Here is a 16,518-nt window from a genome sequence, read left to right on the forward strand (position 1 = left end):
TAGAATGAGTATTTAGATAGGGATGCCTTGTCATCCTATGTAGAGGTAAGCATAAAGTTGCACCTTAAAGAAAAATGCCAGTCCTCACATTGTATGTGATATAAATGAGGCTGAGGCTCCTCCCTGGGCAGAGATTTTAGCATAATGAAGTAAAGATAGTTGTTGGTCCTTCCAAAGGTCACTCCATGGTATACAGCTGCACGGGCGCTAGTCGGGAGCTTAGCTCAAAAGGTCTGGGTGGTCTGGGCTGGTGGCAGGTCTTGTGAGGGCAGTCACCATCACCTGAGGGATGATTTCAGTTTCATTTGCCTGAGTTATGATGTAAGCCAAAAAGAAGAGTTTAAGGAAAAATGTTAGACAAAGATTAGTGAGTACAAGCAGGCAGGAAGTAAATGTCAGGTGTTGGGGTCTAGCTGGTGACAAATTCAGTCACACATTAAAAGTAACGTAAAAACATGTATTACATTTACCCTTCTTTTGCAAACAACTGCCTTAATTTACATTTATGTAGTTTTTCCCCATTTGGAGTTTGTTTATGAACTGAAATTTTTTCCATTGTTAAGCGTTTCTCAGTCTAAGCCCTGTAGTTTTAAAAAATTTTTATGTTTATGTATTTATTTTGAGAGAGAGAGAGAGAGAGAGAGCCAGCAAGCAGGGGAGGGACAGAGAGAGAGGGAGAGAGAGAATCCCAAGCAGGCTTCACACTGACGGTGTAGAGCCTGATGTGGGGCTCAAACCCATGAATCATAAGATCATGACGTGAGCATAATCAAGAGTCAGATGCTTAATGGACTGAGCCACCCAGGCACCCCTCAGTCTGAGCGCTATTGACATTTGAAATTGTAAAATTTTTTGTGGGGAGCTATTCTGTGCATTGTGGGTGTTTACGAATACCCCTGTCTTTACTCATCAGAAGCCAGTTCCACGTCCCCTAGTGGTAACAGCCAAAAAGTCTTCAGTCAATTAAAATGTCTCTCGGGGGGCAAATTGTCGCTGGGTAAGAACCCTTGTAATTAACTATAATTTTTTTTGATCCTCAATATATCAGAATATAACAAATAGTGGCCCTTTTATTTGGCTCCATTGTTCTTTTGTGACCATCGCGGGCAGTTTTGAAACTACACCCACTTTAAGGAAACAAGAAGATTTTCTATCTTCATAATTCCTTCCCCTACTTCTTTAGGGAGTCTCAGATCTGAGTGTTAAAGTATGCATCACCTTTTGGGAGTTAATAGGTTGAATCCTATTCAGCAATGCCATTTGGATGATGGCTAAGGTAAAAAATAAATTTAAAGTCATAACTCCATAAAGATGTTTAAAAAACAGTATTTTTTTCAGATTCTCCCCATTTTAAGATTATAATGCAAGCAATATAACCATAGTTATGATTCCATATTACTTGCCATATTCATATATCCATATTTTTTCTTTCATATTATTGGTATAAGGGTAGAATGTCAATTTTATAGAACATATTCTGACAGATTTAAAGTTATATTATTGTCAGATTCAAAGTTTGGGGTGGATTCAGACTTGCTTGATAAACTGTGGGTCCTTTAAAGAAGTCAGAGAGAGGATAAGACTCCTGAGTTTACAAACACTAGGAGACAAACAGGATTCTGGGCAGAAGGGGGAAGAGTGAATAACAAGGCCTGTGTCGTAGAGGACCTGATGGCTCCTTGTTTGAGAACATGAGGTAGAGTTTAGCCATAGTCCCTGAATCTATGTCTTTCAAACACCCAATTCCCCAAATGCTTGTGAGAGTCTTCATTTTTAGGAGATAGTTGTGTTATAGAAGATGGATTGGGTCATTAGGATCTCAGCAGCTCCATTTTGGTAACTCCTAAATAGTTTGGAGAAGCAGAACAAATTTATCTTAAGGCCCAAGAAGGAGAAATTTATTGGAATTTAGCGTTTCAAATGAGATCTATACATGGCAACTACATTTCCTGGAAGCCCAGGAATCACAGGCAGGGAAGAAAAGCCCCACACGTTCACATTCAGACACCAGCTATGATTATAGATGTTAAGACCCTCCTTTCCTTCAGAAACTACTGCAGGAAATAACAGGAATATCCATCAAAGGAAAACCAGGCTCCATGCTCACTGAGGAGGTGGCTAAGAACAATGGAATCTGAAGCACTCTTAAAGAGACCTATGTACCATACGCTGAGGAATCTTCAATTCATATTCCACTTGTTGGAGTGTTTTCATCATTATGACATCATTTGATTCTCTCTACTAACTCAAGAAACAGGAAGGAATACATAATGTTACTCCTATTTTACAGGTAAGGACATAAGCCAGACAGTTAGCTTGCTGTAGATAATATAGCTTGTAAATTATATATCTTGAGTGAAAATCTAGGTTTTGTTGATGCTTAAGGTAGTGTTTGTCCCCATTATTTAAATGGTTTATGATCTTGGAGAAGTTACTTTGCAACTCTATGCCTCAATTCCTGTTTGGTATTACAGGCATTATAATAATAGTTATAAACCCTAGATGGTGAAAAAATCAAATGAAATTTTATGTGTGTGTGTGTGTGTGTGTGTGTGTGTGTGTTTGAGTGAGTGTATGATGCTTAACTTAGCACAGTGCCTATCTTGCAATCAGTTAGCAATGATCATCATCGTAAGACCACATAATAAAGAAACAGATTCATTTAGAGCACACAGAAAAATGAGTCTTTGCTAAAGCTGTGTATCCTAATGATAGCTAACATTTATTGTTTAAAATATGCCAGGGATTTTCAAGAGCTTTATAATAGTCAATTAGGTCTTTTCATTGGTAGAACAAACTTTGAAATTAGGATTATTTTAATATCCACAGTACAGTTGATGAAATGAGATAGGGAGTGGCTCATCTGATGTAGCTTGCCCAAGATTAGTGGTGAGGCTGGAAGTCAAACCCAGGTGAGCTAGTCAAAGCTCACGAACTTGACTTGTTTGGTATGAACATGTATACACCATTTTCGACTAAAGTATACAGCTTAAGACAATTTAGGTAAATAATCATATTTGTTTATATTTTGATCTATGGACTGTAGTTATAACAGTTATTTATGTATACTTTAGAGGCATAAATCTTGAAAAATTCATGGACCAGAATGATATTCAATACTTCCTCTTAGCTTCTAATCAATTATTAGTACTTACTTATAATGTTTCCTCATCCTAGTCAATGATACCTTTAACATACGGTGATATATGTAAAACTATTACACCTTTTCATTATATCATACCTGGTCAAATTCTAGGACTACACTTCTTAGGTATGCAACATTGTAATCTAGGTGTTTTTCCACATTCATCAATATTTTTATAAGCTAACGTCATGTTTAAATTGACAGCAGGAACACATTGGATTAGAAAATTTAATCACCAAAGGGCAGTTAAAATTTAAGGGCTAATTATTTTTTTTTAAATGAGTGATTATATAGAGTGATGATTAAAATAACAATTCCATATGGTGCCCATGGAAATAGGCTCCATTGTTTTATGTCTCTTTCTTTTTAGAACTAGCTGTTGAAATACATGTTTGCTTTTCCCCAATCATAAGAATTGCTGAACACTCTAAAAGCACCAGGCCTGAGGCCAAGGTCCACTTCGTCTTGGTACAGGAAGAGCTGCATTCCATCTGTTCTGGCCTCGAGGAAGCTTGCACAAATCTATCTTCCCTTTGCGTGTCTTATGAAACTCCATGACCCTTTATGAAATCTAATAGAGGAATTCCATTTCCACCAGTGGAGGAGTGTCCATCAATAGCTTGCTGATCAATGGCTTTCCCCTGAAGGAAGCAGAGAGAAACAGCCAGATGAGAAAATGGACATACGGCATATAGGTTCTGAAAACAGTCCAATTATGCCACATCTGTGTACTTTGTTTTAAATGATGGTGAGGATGATAAGAAAAGGGGGTAAAAGGAGGTACAGAGATATGTTTAAGCTGATTATTGAATTTATATTGCTTATTCAATGGGAATGTTTAAGAATCTGTTTTTGAGTGATGCTAAATTTGATTTAGAAGCATTAGGTCACATATAAACCTTGAAAATAGCCTACGAGTTGTTACTCCTGAAGATTTAAAATTAAATATGAATGACCCATGGTAATAAGGTCAGTTAATCTATGGCAAAGGAGGCAAAACTATCTAATGGGAATAAAGGTGATCTCTTCAACAAATGGTGTTAGGAAAACTGGATAGCTACATGGAAAAAATAAAAGCTGGACCACTTTTTTCCACACAAATATAAACTCAAAATGGATTTAAGATCTAAATCTGAGACCTGAAACCATAAACATAGGCAGTAATCTCTTCGACATTAGCTGCAGAAATGTTTTTCTAGATATGTCTCCTTTGGCAAGGGAAACAAAAGTGAAATTAAACTATTAGGACTACACCAAAATAAAAAGGTTTTGCACTGTGAAAGAATAAATAATAAATAAATAAATAAATAAATAAATAAATAAATAAATAAAATAAACAAACAAATAAAACAAAAAGCCCACCAAATGGGAGAAGATATTTGTAAGTAATGTGTCTGATAAGAGGTTAATATCCAACATATACAAAGAACTTATACAACTCAACACCAAAACAAAAACAAAAAACAAAAACAAAAACAAATAACCCAATTAAAAATGGGCAGAAGACATGAACAGACAGTTTTTTTTCCAAAAGAAGACATACAGATTGCTAACAGACACATAAAAAGATGTTCAACATTTATTAGCAGGGAAATGCAAATTTGAACTACAGTGAGGTATCACTTCACAACTGTCAGAATGACCAAAATCAAAACATAAGAAAGGACGAGTGATGGTGAAGATGTGGAGACAAAGGAACCCTCATGCACTGTTAGTAGGAATACAAAATGGTACAGCCACCATGTAAAATAATGGAAAATAGTATGGAGGTTCCCTAAAAAATTAAAAATATAATTACCACATGATCCTGTAATTCTACTGCCAGGTATTTACCCTAAGAAAACAAAACACTAATTCAAAAAAAATGTATGCACCCCTATATTTATCGCAGCATTTTTTACAATAGCCAAGATATGGAAACAACACTGGTGTCCATCTATAGATGAACACATAAAGAAGGTGTGATACATATATATATATAAATATATATATATATGTATATATATGTATATATACAATGGGATATTATGCAGCCATAGAAAAGAATGAGATCTTGCTATCTGCAACAACATGGATGGATCTAGATGGTATAAAGCTAAGTATAATAAGTCAGTCAGAGAAAGACAAATACCATATGATTTCACTCATGTGTGGAATTTAAGAAAACAAAAGAATATAAAAAGAAATGAACTAAAAACCAGATTCTTAAATACAGAGAATAAACTGGTGGTTGACAGAAAGGAGGGGGATGGGTGAAACAGGTGAGGGGGATTAAAGGTACACTTATCACGATGAGCACTGAGTAATGTATAAACTTGTTGAATCATTATATTGTACACCTGAAACCAACAGGACACTGAATGTTAATTACATTTGAATTAAAATAAATAAATAAAAATTAAAAAAAAATAAACTTATGTATGAATGTTGCCTTCGTGCCTGGCAACCCAGCAAACAGCATGTGCTTAGAACATAATGAGCAGTATCAACTCGTTTTATTGGGAAAAGCAATGTTCTTTCTCTAAATTTAACTCATAGTCCAGATATAAGATTCCATGAGTCTAGGGGCACCTGGGTGGATCAGCCGGTTAAGCATCTGATTTCGGCTGGTCATGATCTTGTGGTTTGTGAGTTCGAGCCCTGCACTGGGCTGTGCTGACAGTTCAGAGCCTGGAGCCTGCTTCAGATTCTGTGTCCCTCTCTCTCTGCCCCGCCCCGGCTTGCACTGTGTCTATCTCTCCCAAAAATAAATAAAACATTTAAAAAAAAATCCATGAGTCTAAAATTGGCTGACAGAGACACTTTTTTTAAACCACATTCTCTGTCTGAAACCACTTCTGTATGGGGTGGCCATGGCAAAGCTCGATTCAGTGACAGGGCAGTATGCATCGCTGAATGGCTCCTTTTCTGAATTTTCACCAGTGAGGGAAGCTCGTTCTACTCTGCTTTGCATTTATCTATCACATCTAGATACCCTATTCTACTACCCCACCCCTCCCCCAAGAGAAGAGCATCTCTAGACCAAAGAGAATTATTTTCTGTCTATAAAGAATGTACAATGAAGTAGAAATACAAAATGCAGGTGGTATTTTACTATGGCATTTGGAAAAATCTGTTAACTATGTTGACTTTTATCACATTCCTGTGAGCCTGGAAAACAGTGAAGGGGAAGAAATCCTCCGTTCTGGAGTACAGCTTAACCGCCAGAAACACTCTTCTCTAGATAACTTGGGTAAGACTCATGCATGCTCTTTGTTTACTTATGACATGACCAGACATAGACTCTCCAGATTCCTATTCTCTGCCTCATAAATGATTTGGTGAATTGTTATCCCCACCGATCCTTTGGAACCAAATGCTTATTAACCAAATTTTGGTCAAGCTTCTCTTCTTGCCCCAGGTTCCTAGCTTTTGAGCCACTCTCAGCCTGGGCCATCTTACAGCCCTTCTTCAGAGCTCACCTGGGTATAGACTGAGTTCAGCATTCCTTTTTTTTTTTTTTTTTAAGATTTTATTCAGTACCCCACATGGGGCTAAAATTTATAACCCCAAGGTCAAGACTCACATGCTCTATGAGGGAGCTGGTTGGGTGCCCCCAGGGTAAAGCATTCTTTATTCCACCATCCTATCATACAAGCCCTTCATCCAACTTGCCCACACCCTGCTCTTTCTAGCTATATTCACTTCTCTCTGTAAGGGAAATGTCCTTTTTGACTCACTCCTAAGACGTTTGTTGATCTAAGGTTAGCACTTTCTATTGTAATAGCGCCTTTTCTCACCTTACAACTATCCCCTTGAATAAAGACTCTACTAAGTCTGAATTTGTTCTTTATTTGACATTTATTTAATGACTACTTCCTAAAACGCGTTAGACACCAGTGATTTATTTATTGTATTTTTTAAAGAAAAAGTCCTAATTTGCTGCAACTGAATATAAAGGGCTTTATGAGAACATTTATGTTTTGTTAAATTCCTCATTTTTCAGCCTGGCAGGACTTTTTAAAGAGTGAATTAGATGAATGTTTTAATGTATTGCAATCATTTCCTTAGCTTTTAGCTAATGACCTCATCTGGACAAAGTAGATATTTCCATTTCTTATCAGTAATAATTAGAAATATAACTGGTGTTGTCTCATGCCCCCTGAAAATTCTCGAGGAGACTTCAATGACTTCAAAGGAGATGGCTTTGTGGAAGTGATAAGGAATGGAATGAAGAAATTTAAAAGTAATGTCTTTGATTCCATGGTGACATGATTGGTTTTAGAGTCCCTTTAATATATAAACCTCTGTAGAATTACAAGTAATGCAGAAAAAAAATGGCCACTTTATAGGAAGAAAATTAGATCTTTTCAATTCAGAGGAAAAAGAAAAAAAAAAAAACACAAGCATAACCACAAGCAAACAAACAAACTAAAATCCCCAGAGCTAAAGCAGCTACATTAAATCTGCAGGGGTAGTATAGTGGGTGTATGGAACTCAAACCTTATTTTAGTTAATAGTTTTGTTTTCCTACACATTGAAACCTTTTATAAGACATTCTACACAAACTTAAAGCCACTCAGTGGATCTTCATCTTCAATCTTTGCCCTTCTTGTGAAAGTAGACAGGAGAGCCATCTTCATAAAAATTAACATTTCAATAAAGAAACGTTAAGGGGCTTGGCTTCTCAGAAAATCTGTTACACTAATCAGCACAGACTGTAAAAGCATGTTGTTTTATCATTTTTAAAATACTCTAAACTACATTTTGGTTATCACATTCTTAATTTTGATGGGTCCTGTGGCATATGGCAGTGTTTCTCATGTAAACTTGACCCCGACCCTCCTAATCAGGAACTTTTTTGGTGTGTCCCAATGATCCATATTTTCAACAACCTTCATAGATTATTTTTCTGCACTCAGTGAACGACAGATAGAACATGACAGCATCAATAAAAAGAGATAAAGAAACATGTAGTCTGCTTTGCATAGAATCTAATGAAATGTATGGATCTTCTCTCCAAAGCAATGCACACAGGAAGCTACACGTCATTTTGCCAATAAAATTCTAGGACATTCAGAAATGTCTTCAAGAGAGAGGCTAACATACAGTTTCTTAACAAAAGATTATTTGTTCCAAAGTTAAAAGCACCTCACTTACTTTATCCAATAGTCATTCTATTGATGAGGAAACTATAGCCAAAAGTGTTAATATTTTGATTAAGGTCACACAACAGATTTACATTTTCAGGTTTCAACAATTTAAAAATCAAATTTAACTAGGTTCTAGGCAGGCACAAAAGTGATTTTCAAATAATTTAGTGTAAGGTAACCATTTTCCCCAATGTATACGTAAAAATCACAGTCAGTAAATTTAGTTTGTGAATTCAATTTGAGAATAAATTAAGTTTTTCCCTAGACATCATTCATATTTATAGAGCTACTTACTATTGACTTTGAAACCATTAAAATGAATTCTGCTAGTTACATTTCATTTTAGTCTCAATAAAAATGCATTGACTCATATTGATGAAATGTATTGGGTGTGGTAGAAATGAATCCACCATGGTAAATTCAGTTTTCTGTTATTAGAAAGCAAAATGGAAATTTTAATTCCAGGCATTTCTTTATAATCATACTTTTTGTGTCCCATCATCCTTAATTAACCATTCCTCTAAATTTCCTCTCTTTAAGAAATTCATCTTAATGGGGCGCCTGGGTGGTGCAGTCGGTTAATCGTCCGACTTCAGCCAGGTCACGATCTCGCGGTCCGTGAGTTCGAGCCCCGCGTCGGGCTCTGGGCTGATGGCTCAGAGCCTGGAGCCTGTTTCCGATTCTGTGTCTCCCTCTCTCTCTGCCCCTCCCCCATTCATGCTCTGTCTCTCTCTGTCCCAAAAATAAATAAAAAACGTTGAAAAAAAAATTAAAAAAAAAAAAAGAAATTCATCTTATGAAATGTATTTGCACTTTAAGATATATATTGGTAAATATCCTCCTAGTCATGTTAATGAGAGTTAGTTCTAAAACTTTAGAAGTAAGAAAGAATGTAATCACTTATCTAAATGAGGAGAATATATGAACAGATACAGAATAATTTTCAAAGGGGGAAGGTCAATGTGGGGCACATCAATGAATTACAGAAAGCACCGGAGAGTTTCTAAAATGAAGGGAGAAACCGAAATAGGGAGAGAGGGCAAATTGAACAAACACAATACAGAACAAAGTAGACATCTCAATCTTGCCCTGCAGTTTCTTCTATCATTATTGGGTTAGGAGATCCTCCTATGCCTACATTTCCCATAAATTACTTTAAATTATGTTCCAAATTTAAATTATGCTAAATATTGGTAGTAACTGTGTACACCTGTGCTTCACTGTTGGATGTTCCTACTCTGATGTACTTTATAAGCATTTACAGCTTTAATGAGGCTGTTTATTTGTAATTGGTCCCTATAGGAATCTGCTGCTGTATTTCATCCAATTTGAGTTATTTTCAGTTTTTCTCTGGAGACATCATTTGAAATAAAATACCTGAACTTACATACAAAGAAACATATGACATTTTTAAATGACAAATAAATGGCCATGCTCTAATCCTGCCTTCAGAATTTCACACTTAATATTTCCCACACCACTGCTGTTTTCCTTACCTGGCCCCTTGCACTCAATTTTCCATAACAAAAGAGCATCAGCTCTAAGTAAGAAGATTTAAATTGATAACTTCTCCTTAACTTCCTTTGCACTTCATCTTGGGCAAGTCAATTTCTGTGCACGTCGGTTCATGTATCTGTTAAATAGAAAAAAAGTTAGATCTTCTAACCTCATGTGGCTATTGCAGAGGTGCAATGAGATAAGGAGGTTAACAGAGCTTTGTGTTTTGGAGATGAACATACATATTGTGAAATCCAAGCATATTTTGGGTTTTCAAGGGTGTTCAATGTTTCTTACCCCCCCCCTTTTTTTTTGAAAGCACAAGTGTTCTTGTTTAATCGATAAAAGCTTTGGATTCTGATTTTTTTGTCTTTGTTTTCTCTTTTGTGTTCACACTGATGAACACAAGTTCTTTCGGGCCAATGACCAGATTTTCACCTGTGAGCTTCTATTATTGGATGTTCTGAAATATAGTTCTTTCAAGTGTCTGTTTTGATTATTTATTTCCTTAGCTTACCCTTTTTAGATAATAATAGTTTTTAACCTCATCATTGTGGTCTTAGATTTTTGAATTTGTTTTCTATTTTCTTGTCTTTATATATTCCTCTGATCATTCCATTATGTTTTCTTACAAAATGAACTCCTTATTTGATTTCTTTGTTTTTCTTTACTAAATTTCTTTCTTTCTTTTATTTCTCTTTCTTTACCATCAACCCCCCCCCCTCCCTTTCTTATTAGCTATGGTCTTTATCATTGATACCATGTTGCTGTGATGTATCACTTGTCATTTGTTCAAATTCAAGGTGGTCAGCCCTTCTACTTACTGTATCTTGAAAGCCATTTTTCTTACATCAACTCCCTACTTATCTGGGACTGTTGGTCTTCCCTCTGAGCTCCAGTTAGAGGAGTATTTTATCCTGTTTTTTCAGTTTGGGCATGTGGAGGAATCTCAATTTGGTCTTCTGTTCTTTCTTCTATGTACCTCTAATGGGATTTACTCTTCAGTCTATTTCTTATCCTCTTGTATATAAACTCAACAATGACAGAAAATAAATCTGTATTCCTTTTATAACTTACTTAGTAGAATTCTGTGGATTCTCTATGTGACCCCACATAGAGATATCTAGTTATAAAGACAAGGAAAATTAGCATTGTGCTTTGCATGTTTTTTGGTGATGTATTCAATTATTTCATACTCTCCTCTAAGCACCATGGTGACATATTTCACAGAGGGAGCTGTTCTGGTATTGGTGGGTGTCTGGTAAGTAATACACTTTGGTATCATGAAATATAAACTAGGTGAAAGCTGAATGCAAAGGTAAGGAATTGAGAAGAATATCTTCTCTTTTATAATTGGGAAGGGTGAATTATTAGGGTCTCATCTCAGACTGAAGGAGAAACCAAGCTTTCATTTATTAATCTGACTTACATGGAAACAAAATAATCTGAATTAAATGTGTAAAAACAATGCATACAATTTAAGATCCCAAAAGATCCCTCTTTTTGGCATCTGGAAACTATTTCCACTCCACGTTTGATATACAATATCTTTTAAGGTCAAGTGAGTCAAGCTCTCTAATATTTAAAGTAAATGGTAAAAGAAAATTGCTGATATCTCAGCATGGAATGGTGACAAGGTATAGTGCTTGTATTTACCTTTCAGACATGATTAGACACCTTTACTGTATTCTTTGCAATCTACATCTTCTTTTGATTTACTAAGAAATATTGATTTGATTCCATAAGAGAAAAACAAAACTTCCCTGCAGGTTTTTTTTTAAGTGTCAGGTTGACAAGTGCTATAAAATAATAACCTTCTCATCTATTATACATTCTCCCTCTTTCTCTGCATAACAATAGATGGATGTGATGAGGGGAGGGGTTGAATCCAGAGCAGATGTGTTTAACATTGTTCTCTGAAGAATGACTGTATAGTCAATAGCACTTTAGTCTCCAAAAATATGATTGAAGAGAGGCAGCATTTTACCTAGAGGGCAAATGAGAAACAAGAATGATTCTCAAGTGATTTTTTTTTATACTTAGATGAATCCTTTAATACTCTCTACCAAATCCACTTGGTGATAAAATCCCTGTAACAGCACTTGATTGTGTGCAATATTTCAACCTGAGATTTTTTTTAATATACTATAATGCATACATGGAGTGTGGCTCATGTCTGTGGGTGATAGCTGAACATAAAGGCTGCCTCCATGGTAGATAATAACATTTATGACAGGAAGAATGTTGAAAATGGAAAAAATATATTTTAACAATACTTTCAAGTAGCCAAAATACTGAAGAAAAAGGCTTTGGGAGATATTTTTGTCATTGTTACCCAGATTTCACTGTCATTGTCAGCCAATATCTTACATGCAGATATAAACCTTTATTAAACTTCCTTTTTCTCTAAGAGTATGAAAAAATACATATATTTTGCCTATTTATATATTAATCATAGAAATATTTTTCTTTATAATAAAAATAATGTATTTCATTATACTTTTGAGGAAAAGAGAACTTATGAGAATAATTTTGTGGAATATTTGAAGAAATGGCACATTAGGAAATAATAATTCAATAGTTCTTAAAAGTATTTTCTTGTGCAAGTCTAGATAGAGGCTGTTTGAGTGATATATATATTCATGTGAATCAAATGTTTTTCTATAGGAGGAAGATAGAATCAGGATGCTTGTCGGTGGTCTAAGGGAAACGTCACAGGTGTGTTCCTCCCTACTTCCTTAAGAAAATGGACCATTAGAAATAGGATTCATAAGATTCTATACCTATACCTGCTTCCTTTCTCCACAGCTCCAAGAAGTAGGAATCTATCTATTTTCTATCTATCTATCATCCATCTATCTATCTATCTATCTATCTATCTATCCATCCATCTACTTATAATGATAATCTGGAAATTGTATGTTTAAAGTCCTTCCCTTGATATCAATGTAGTTTGTAACTACTGCTCAGATTTTGTTATCAGCAGCATCTTCAATTTGTTCATTTGGGAATTCTATTATTATTCTAAGTGAAAGATTTTCATTATGTTGAGAGATCTAGTATCTCATGTTTTACATTATCATCAGAAGTTCATTATGGGACTAGAGTCTAAATAACATTAATTCTAATGGCCTAGAAATGAGAAAAGTTTGGGAGTTTAAGGCAGTATAAATAGGAAGTTATTTATTTTAGAAAATTTTATATATATATATACATATATGGAAAAAATATATATATGAGGTGATCATATTTAATCTTTAAAAATTTTATCCTCATCTGTTCTGAAATTATTAACAACATATAAAATGCTTATTATGTGCCAGGCACTGTTTCAAGTGGTTTACAATTGGTACCTCACTTAATCTTTATGACAATCAGATGAGATATGTAGTATTTTTTTTTAAATGTTTATTTATTTATTTTGAGAGGGGGTGGGGAGTAGGGGAGGTGCAGAGACAGGGAGAGAGACAGAATCCCAAGCAGGTTCTGCTCTGTCAGTGCAGAACCCGATGGAGGGCTCAGTCCACCGAATCGTAAAACCATAACCTGAGGGGAAACCAAGCGTCAGACACTTAACTGACTGAGCCACCCAGGCACCCCGAGACAAATATTACTGATTGCTTTCCAATTCAATCCAGTGAAGACACGCAGGTGGAGAGAAGTTAAGTTACTTGCTTGGATAGCATGGATACCTCCAGAAAGCAGAGGGTGAGAAACAGGCTTGTATGCACATAGTTTATGAAGGAAACAACTTAAAAAGCAAGAATAAAGAATGAGGAGAATAAATAAAATAACCCTCTAACCTTACTTATATCTTGTAGACCTCAGATATGATCCTAAATGTACTGTTTCTGTTGTATCATGGATTGTGTAGCACCACTCAACTATACGATTTCGTGATTCAGACAATAACTGACTCAAGATGAGCACAGAATTATCTATTCTCTCATGATAAAGAACATTAGCATTCCAGTCTTCTGCCACAGGAGGATGATGGCTTCCATCAGAGCCCTAGGGCTCTGCAATAACACTTGTTGGTAATTTCCAGAGATTCCACGCAGCGTCCATATTCACCAGAGCTACATCTAACATTATCAGATCTGCTGGGTCATATGACTGGCATGGCTGAGTAGATATCTTTATAGCCTGGGACCTGCTACAGAGGCATTTCTTATTCTTGGCCTCACTTAATTTTTTTAAATGTATTTATTTTTATCTTTTTTGAATGTTTATTTTATTATTGAGTGAGAGAGAGAGAGAGAGAGCAGGGGAGGAGCAGAAAGAGAAGGAGACACAGAATCTGAAGCAGGCTCCAGTCTCTGAGCTGTCAGCACAGAGCCCATTGCGGGGCTCAAACTCATGAACCATGAGATCATGATCTTAGCCAAAGTCAGACACTTAACCAACTGAGTCACCCACCCACCACCCACCACTGAGGTCCCTTTTGGCCTCACTTAAAATTGATAACCCTTCAAATGCCCTGAGAATAGGTTGGAGAGTTTTTCTCCAGCTCAGTACATACGGTTTCAAAATTCCAATGAGACCTACCAAGTGCTATACCACTTTGTGATTTATTGATAGGGGAATATGGTGCAACAACTTGTCTTTTAACTAAGATAGGCTATCCTGGCTTGCCTTAGACCAGCGCATTCCTAAAAAATTTGACATATGTGACAGCTCCTGAATCTTCATATTTCCCCTTTTATTTCCAGTATGCCAGTGTTTTAAAAGTATTCAGAGTACTTGCTACTTCCTACTTTTCTGGTCTGTTTTGCATAATGCTGTAATATTATGGACAAATGTGGTCTTTAGAAGAATGTTAAGACTGTAGGATAGCTATATATAAGTAGTTGGCTATTTCTTTCCTATGCCATTTAGTATAAAACAAAATATTATTTTATTTAAAAACGGGTTTTTTTTGTTTCATTGTTTTATTTTGTTTATAATTAGGTGATTCTCTTCCAATGAATTATAAATTCATCGAGCACAAAATAACATAAACATTTTATTCTTACATATAGCCACAAATATTATTAAAACATTTTGCTTACAGTTGACATAAAGATGGTGAATTGATTTGAATAATAACTAGCTTAGTGATTATGAAGATAATAATTGAAATATATAACCTGGGGAAGTGTTAAATTGAATTAAGGAAAAAAATAGGAAAATACATGCACCAAAAGTGAGAAAAGAAGAGGAATTAAAAAAATATTTTTAATATGCTTGTAATGTGTTGACCTCCTGTGCTTTGTCTAGGATAAAGTCAGCAACGTGATGCTCTTGCTTAAGGAGCAAATGCCATTAGTGACATTCAGAAGTAAGCTGAGGATATTTAGGCATGGCTGTCTTCATTCTTCAATAATTTTGTGTTAGCACCAGAAAAATACAAGGCATCATTTTCAAGTGTATTTTTATCCAATTATATGGCTTTGCCATGGAAACAGCATAATTGAATTAAATATTTTTTTTAAAAAAATAAAGAAAATACACATCCTGAGGTTATTTTCATATAAAATATTCAGTATTTCCACTTTATTTCAACAGCTGCTGCCGTTATTAAAAGACCAACTCCATTTCCATTGCTATATGTTCACGAAATCCTTTCCTACATTCCAAATCCATATTCTGGAATTGGCATACATTGCTGCTATGCATCACATCACAGCATCTATTTAAAGTGAGGGACCAATCATGTCCTTGGATCAGAATAATTCTAGTCCTTCCTCTGGAGGAGAATTGCTACAATGAATATAAGACATAAACTCTGATAGGTATTGAATCACAAGTATTTTGTGCTGTATAACAAAGTCTTAATTCTCCTCCAAATATGTTCAGTGTGTAAGTTTAAATAATATTAAAAATTGAAACCAAGTAAGACCAATAAATTTTTTTCTAATTTGAATGGCAAAACTGATTCAGCCTTATCCTTAAGCTTTTTCCATTATATTTTTATTGTGAAGCATTCTACATACTCAAAACCTATAAAATAAGTATTTTTTAAATTTATCTTTGAAAATATTCATGTTTTATCATTTTTTATATTATTAAACACACACACCCATTACATTCTAGATATAGCTTTAGTATCCTCTCTGTTCCCATTGTTTTCCCATTATCCCATAGGCAAAAATTATTCTCATTTTGTGTTCTTATTCTCATGCATGTATGTACACACATATACATTATATATACACATTGCATACATATGCATTATATATGACATATACAGTTATAAACATTTCATTGTTCTACTGGTGTTAAGACTTTCTGGTATTTTCTCATGATTATCCTGGAGTTATGGATTTGGAGGAAGAGTACCATGTAAGTAAAATGATTTCCTCATCTCATCATATCAGAGAGCTACTGATTTCAACTTGACTTCTCTTTAGTGACATTATCCTTAATCATTTGGTTAAGGGGGTGTCTGCCTGGGTTCACTACTACAAAGATACTATTACTCTCCCTTCCACACTATTCGTTGGAAGTGAGTTACCAGGTTCAGACCACACTTGAGACAATTAAGTTTCCTTACACTATCTCATGTTCCTGTGATAAGAAATGCTAATGAAGTACAACAACTCAATATAAGCAACCCATTAATGACCTAGACATTTCATGAATGAAGTTTGGGGTCACCCCATCAGGCAAGAACCATAACAAGCAGAGGTGCTTACTGATAGCTAAAAGAATATGGAATTATTAAGGGAAGAAGAAGGTTTAAATATCTGCTACCATCACATG

General features: G+C 35.2%; 1 long non-coding RNA gene across 2 annotated transcripts; it reads left to right on the plus strand.

The window, feature by feature from the left end:
- The first annotated feature begins 2,204 nt into the window (after positions 1–2,204).
- Positions 2,205–15,216, plus strand: LOC128314225 (uncharacterized). Of its 2 annotated transcripts, none has more exons than XR_008295717.1 (3): positions 2,205–2,290; positions 12,442–12,492; positions 15,034–15,216. It is a non-coding gene; the product is annotated as an uncharacterized LOC128314225 (long non-coding RNA). The 2 variants fall into 2 exon arrangements; XR_008295716.1 differs by lacking the exon at positions 2,205–2,290 and adding an exon at positions 5,172–6,377.
- Positions 15,217–16,518: the final 1,302 nt, after the last annotated feature.

The sequence above is a fragment of the Acinonyx jubatus genome, chromosome B1, assembly GCF_027475565.1.
Source record: "Acinonyx jubatus isolate Ajub_Pintada_27869175 chromosome B1, VMU_Ajub_asm_v1.0, whole genome shotgun sequence".
Taxonomy (NCBI): Eukaryota; Metazoa; Chordata; class Mammalia; order Carnivora; family Felidae; genus Acinonyx; species Acinonyx jubatus.